The sequence below is a fragment of the Gekko japonicus genome, unplaced genomic scaffold, assembly GCF_001447785.1.
Source record: "Gekko japonicus isolate JY-2015 unplaced genomic scaffold, Gekko_japonicus_V1.1 scaffold1018, whole genome shotgun sequence".
NCBI lineage: Eukaryota > Metazoa > Chordata > Lepidosauria > Squamata > Gekkonidae > Gekko > Gekko japonicus.
The window spans coordinates 591,441-597,752 of NW_015170306.1; the positions used below are offsets into that span (position 1 = coordinate 591,441).

At 45.8% G+C, this 6,312-nt stretch overlaps 1 non-coding gene across 1 annotated transcript; it reads right to left on the reverse strand.

Annotated features, from left to right (window-relative positions):
- Positions 1–3,580: 3,580 nt before the first annotated feature.
- TRNAS-GGA lies at positions 3,581–3,652 on the reverse strand. Its single transcript has one exon. It is a non-coding gene; the product is annotated as a tRNA-Ser (tRNA).
- Between the last annotated feature and the right edge of the window lie 2,660 nt (positions 3,653–6,312).

Sequence of the window (6,312 nt, forward strand, 5' to 3'; positions counted from 1 at the left end):
CCCCACCACTGTTGTTGAGATGGAATAAGCCACCATAGTTTGGCCAAACCGTGGTTTGTTGCTACATCCAAACCATCAAGCCTTGGCTTGAAAGCACACACTGAATCATAATCTCACACAGTGGTTTGAAAGATAGTCTGCAAACCACAGACCGGACAAACTCATGCATGCTTTGAGATTTTGATAAAACACCGGAGACTGTGTGACCACACATAAGAGAGTCTAAAGTCTAGCAACTCTTGCCGGCAATCTCCTAAAACATTTATTAAAAATCCTCCAAGCATTAATTCATGATGCAATCATATGTGAAACAGAAAGGGAAAAGGCTGAGTAGTTTGGGACAGAATCCTGGGATTTTGGTGGTAGGCGAGCAAAGAGACCAGGAATACAAACCACGGCTTGTGATGTGTACGTCTGGGGGGATAAAACAATTTGGAACTCAAGGTCCGGTTTCCACAATCCACAGTTTGTCATTCACATTTGAATCAAGCCAGTGAATACACTTCGAACAAAATTTGATTTACAGTTGATTCAGGAATAGAGCAGGATTGCAGAGGGCCTAAAGATGTTCCTGTATTTGAGGAGACAATCACTTTGTATGCTCCAAAACAGTACGGTTAAAAATAATGGGCTGGCCAAGAGCAAGAAAAATAATGAATTTATCTTTAATATCCCAGCATCTCTCAAGGCCGTGGGGCAGGCAGTCCTCAGTATTTCACTATTGAGATAACTTCAGAACTTTCAGAAATCTGAATTTTCTTAAGAGACTCTATGAAATTCATTGTTTGGATAGGAATATGGACACCTATCGATGCCATCTCGAATCCAACCAGCTTTTCTGCTGGTTAAAAAAAATGGAAAGGAGGCGTTTTCCATTGACCAGCAAAATAAGCCATGCAGGGGATCACAAGAGCTGCACGGACAAAAGTCATGTGTAGTAAGAAGAGAAATGATGAATGAAAATGCTGGCTGGATTCAAATCACAGCCTTGAAGCTCTGGGCTGGCGACTACTTCCAACTTTGAAGTTCTCAGCTTCAGGTGCCTAACGCTTGGCCACACATTTAGTAAGTGTGTGAGTGAGTGACAGATTCTGCATAGATTAGGCCTGCTTTGAGCTTCTACTGTTTCAGCAAGAATGGGCCTGACACATTCGAGATGAAGGAAAATGCATTATTCTGCCCCATTGGACAAATTCGTAACTTCTGTTGGCAGTGCTTGCATGAGCAAAAATGAGGGATTGCGGTTTAGTGAGGGAACATCGCCTAGATATTTGGGGTTCTTTTTTAAAACATAAGTTTTAACCCCTTCAGCCTGAGTGCTGGCAAACACCCATTTTCAGAGAATGCATAATGAATTTTAGTACAGGTCTGCAAGTTGACAGCTAGCTGCTTGCCTGAGGTAAGCAAGAATTGCCTCCAGACAGTCTGGAAGAGAGCAACGGAAGAGCTTTTATCTCTTAGGTAGCAAATGATTAACACAGGTATGAACAGGACGGGGCAGGGCAGGCCAGTTACTCACGGTGTAATCCTGAACAGAGTTACAGGGTGCAGCTCTGCTTAGGTTTGCGCTGTAAATGGTTTTTTGCAGGAGGCTAGTAACTCATGTCAAAAGTTGGCTTGAAACTCAACATCAAAAAACAAAGGTCATGGCATCCGGCCCCATCACTCCTCGGCAAACAGAAGGGGAAGTCATGGAAGCAGTGACAGACTTCACGTTCCTGGGATCCAAGATCACTGCAGATGGTGACTGCAGCCATGAAATTAAAAGACGCCTGCTCCTTGGGAGGAAAGTGATGGCAAACCTAGACAGCATAATAAAAAGTAGAGACATCACCCTGCCAACAAAAGTCAGTATGGTCAAAGCGATGGTACTCCCAATAGTAATGTATGGCTGCGAGAGTTGGACCATAAGGAAGGCCAAGTGCCGAAGAAAAGATGCTTTCAAATTATGGTGCTGGAGAAGACTCGAGAGTCCATTGGACTGCAAGGAGATCAAATCAGTCAATCCTAAAGGAAATCAAACCTGACTGTTCCCTGGAAGGCCAGATACTGAAGCTGAAACTCAAATACCAAATGAAAAGGGAGCACTCACTGGAGAAGACCCTGATGCTGGGAAAGATTGAAGGTAACAGAAGAAGGGGACAGCAAAGGATGAGATGGTTAGACAGTGTTACTAATGAAATGAACATGAAATGAAGCAAACTCCAGAGGATAGCGGAAGACAGGAGGGCCTGGCATGATGTGGTCCATGGGGTCACGAAGAGTCAGACTCGACTGTGCGACTGAACAACAACAGTGACTCGTGTGCATGTATACATAGGCAAGGTTTCACAGGGTTGCCTGAAATACATGTATGGCTGGGCCTTCATTAGCCTGCCGCTTACGTAAATCTTCCAGGCATTTCACACTTGTTGCATAACCCGATAATCATGTGCCATTCTAGTGATTTAGAACAGGAACTGAGGTGTTCACTTAGCTGGTGCACAGAAGGAAGCCATTCTGTGGGACACAGCAAGAAGCGGCCACTTGAAGCACTACCTCCTTTTTTCTAGCAAGGTTGTAAAATAGAATTATTCCATACAGCCTTTGTGGAAACCTGAGCCTAAGCAAAGGTGGAATACTCTGCTGGTCGGGGCACACAGGGCTTTTTACATTGGTTTAAAAAGTTTATATCTGCTGTGAGCCATTGTAATATTAATGCATCTCTGAACAGCCTCGGCCTCTTAACTGTGACCTGGAAAAACACCAGACACCCCAGAAGGAGGAGGAGGAGGAGAGATTGGATTTATACCCCACCCTTCACTCACAGTCTCAGAGTGGCTTACAAACTCCTTTCCCTTCCCCTCCCCACAACAGACATCCTGTGAGGTAGGTGGGGCTGAGAACAGCTCTAAGAGATCTGCTCTTTCAAGAACAGCTCTGACAGAACTATGGCTTGCCCAAGGTCATCCAGCAGCTGCAAGTGGAGGAGTGGGGAATCAAACCCGGTTCTCCCAGATTAGAGTCTGCACACTTAACCACTACACCAAACTGGCTCCAGACTGTAGAGGGAAATATTGCAGCACAGAGCAAACCAAGCCTAGTATGGTCTGGGTCGCGGATGTTCCACTGCTTGTTCAGCAGATGGGAGCACTTCCAGTAATCCCCAGGGGCTGTCATTTATTCTTGCATCATGCATGCTTTGCTTCATGAAAAGTTATAAGTGTTTGCAGCTGGAAGAGTTACAAAGGTGCACTGACTAAGCAGTCGGTTGTAGGAAGGGAACCTGAAGGACTGGCATCTGTCTTGTTTATGTCACCCTACTGTATTGCAGTTCTTTGGTAATGTGCAAAACCAAAGTTCTCATTAGGAACCCAGGGGAAGGTGGAAAGTAATACGTGATCAGACTGAATGTCAAGAGAATTCACCTGCTGGCCTTAGGCGCAGTAGAAACCATGCAGGGCCTAAACACCATCACATGAAACTGCCTTATACTGAATCAGACCCTTGGTCCATCAAAGTCAGTATTGTCAGACTGGCAGCAGCTCTCCAAGGTTTCAGGCAGAGGGCTTTCACATCACCTCCTGCCAGACCTTTTAACTGGAGATGCCAGGGACTGAACCTGGGACCTTCTGCATTCCAAGCAGATGCTCTCCCACTGAGCCACAGCCCCTCCTGTTTTTGAGAGCTAGTACAAAACATTCCATCTCCAACATACAATTTCATTCCATCTCCAACATACATTTTTTTTTAGTTTTAATTCTGAAGTTAAATGTTCTGTTTCTATGAAATTACATCATGGACCACACTGGGGCTTTCCTACCGTGCCTACCCCCACTTAGGGTTGCCAGCTCCAGACCAGGAAATATCTGGAGATTTTGGGGATGGAGCCTGAGGAGGGTGGGGTTTGGGTAAGGGAGGGACCTCAGCAGGGTATAATGCCATACAGTCCATCCTACAAAGCAGCCATTTTCTCCAGGGAACTGATCTTGGTCATCTGGAGAGCAACTGTAATAGCACGAGATCTCCAGGTACCACCTGGTACTGACAGAGACTGATCAAGAGAGAGATCGAGATCTCCAGGTACCACCCTAGTACCACATATTTATACATATTAAAACGATAAATGTAAACTTTACGGATATGTGATTCTTTCCATTTTACACTGGCGAGGGGGGAAATCACATCAGCTTACTTGGCAAGTGGATCCAAAAAGGTTGAGTAAGAAGGGTGTCCTATTTGGAGAGAGAACTGTTGTCATCCTGTCATGATTTTTTTAAATTCCAAAGGACCTACGGGGCTGTGGACGATTTGTAGACAGACCACTTCAGCGCCTTGTTTTTCTGACCCATTTCCATGAAAAATCATGAACTGTTTCCCCAAAGTTCATTTTTTCTTGCAAGTTCATACTTGACAGACAGAAAACATTACATCCATGCATACCTGGAGCCCAGCAACCATTCGTATGGAGCCAATGTGGTGAGGTGCTTAAAGTGTTGGACTAGGATATGAGAAACTCATGTTCGAATACCCACTCATCCTAATCTACCTTACAGGGTTGTTGTGAGGATAAAACAGAGGTGAAGGAAATTATGTAAGCCGCTTTGGGGCCCCATTGGGGAGAAAAGTGGAACATAAAGTAAACAAAATGAGCATGTCCTACCTCTGCTCCTGCTATGCACAAATGTCATATTTTGCAAACAGGGGCAGGAAAGGCACATATTTTGCATGTGCACACAGATTTGGTATGTGCTAACGAGGCCCCCTCCAAAAACCCAGCGATCATTTCAGGCAGACTGATGCCACACATGCATACAAAAATACTTCTGTTGCCCCTGTTCATACAACATGGCGACCACACACATTGGGCAGGGTCATGCAGACTTGCTTGGGCGCCTGGGACATACGGATGTCACCTCTAGAAAGGTCTAGTATAGCTGGATGACCTGGACGGTCCAGGCTAGCCTGATCACATCCAAACTCAGAAGCTAAGGAGGATTAGTCCTGATTAGTACTTGGATGGGAGACCACCAAGGAAGCCCAGAGTCACTATGCAGAGGCAGGCAATGGCAAACCACCTCTGAATGTCTCTTGCCTTGAAAACCACATGAGGGGTTGTGGTAAGTTGGCAGTCACTTGGTGGCATTTTACACACACACACACACACACAACTGGATGGCTTAACTGTTCTTATTCCATAGTATAATGTCTGCAGGGTTGGGGTTTTTTATTTTTCCATTGGGGGTGTGTGCGTATGTGTGTGCGCCCATGCCTGGGTCAGAGAAGTGGCTTGACAGCCTGCCTTTGCCTCCCGGCCCTGGTATTCCTTGGAGTTCTCCCATCCAAATATTCGCCAGGGTCGACCCTGCTTAGCTTCTGAGGTCTGACAAGATCGGAGTTGCCTGAATGTCTGCAGTTTTCGATGAGTGCTTTCTTTGCGAAAGCTTATTTGAGGTTCTGCCACCACAGTCCCTGGCCTGATGCACAAAAGAAGCCACAGGGCTATTAACACCCACTTCCCTGAAAGCTAGTTGTGCAAGCTGTGGTCCTATGTTAACTGTTCTAGCCTGGGTTGAGTCAGCAACTCTCGAGCTCGGATGCACCTTGGTCTGCTGTAACACAACGTCTCAAGGGGCTCCAGAAAAACCTCACAAAATCCGGAGCACGCATCACAGGTGCTTGTCACAAATACGTTTTCCTAATTGCCTTGCAATGTGAATGGCAACTTGGACTGAAATCGTTTTGCTTGTGGTGATGCGTTGCAGCCTGGACTGCCAGTCTCCCCCATCCAGTGCTTGGGTCCTAGGGCTGTTAACGCAGAGTTACAACTGATCTCTAGGCAATAGAAATGAATTCCTCTGGAGAAAATGGCTGCTTTGGAAGGCGGACTCTATGGCATTATACCCTGCCAAGGTCCCTTCCCTTCCCCGAACTCTGATCTCCCCAGGCTCCGCCCCAAATCTCCAGCAGTTTCCCAACCTTGAACTGGAAACCCTGTGGGTCCTGAAACTGTAGAGGGGATTTGCAGAATTCACCCTCCCACTAAAGTAGGACTCTGTTATTCCTCCCCGTCCTATATGGCACACCTTCGTTTTCATTGGTAACCTAGAAATAAAACGACAGCGCTCAAACTCCCAGAGTTGCTGTGAAGATAAAAATCAATAATGTTTGCAAAACACTCAGCCGCTCAATTCTTTTATGTCAATGAAAGGGCCTGAGGAAGTTAATATAATTGCTGCTGACTGTGGGAGCCTAGAAAACAGGATTTAAAATCCCAACGTTGGCAACTTTGATGTTTGTTCTGAATTACGTAAGACTTAATTTTTTTTCATG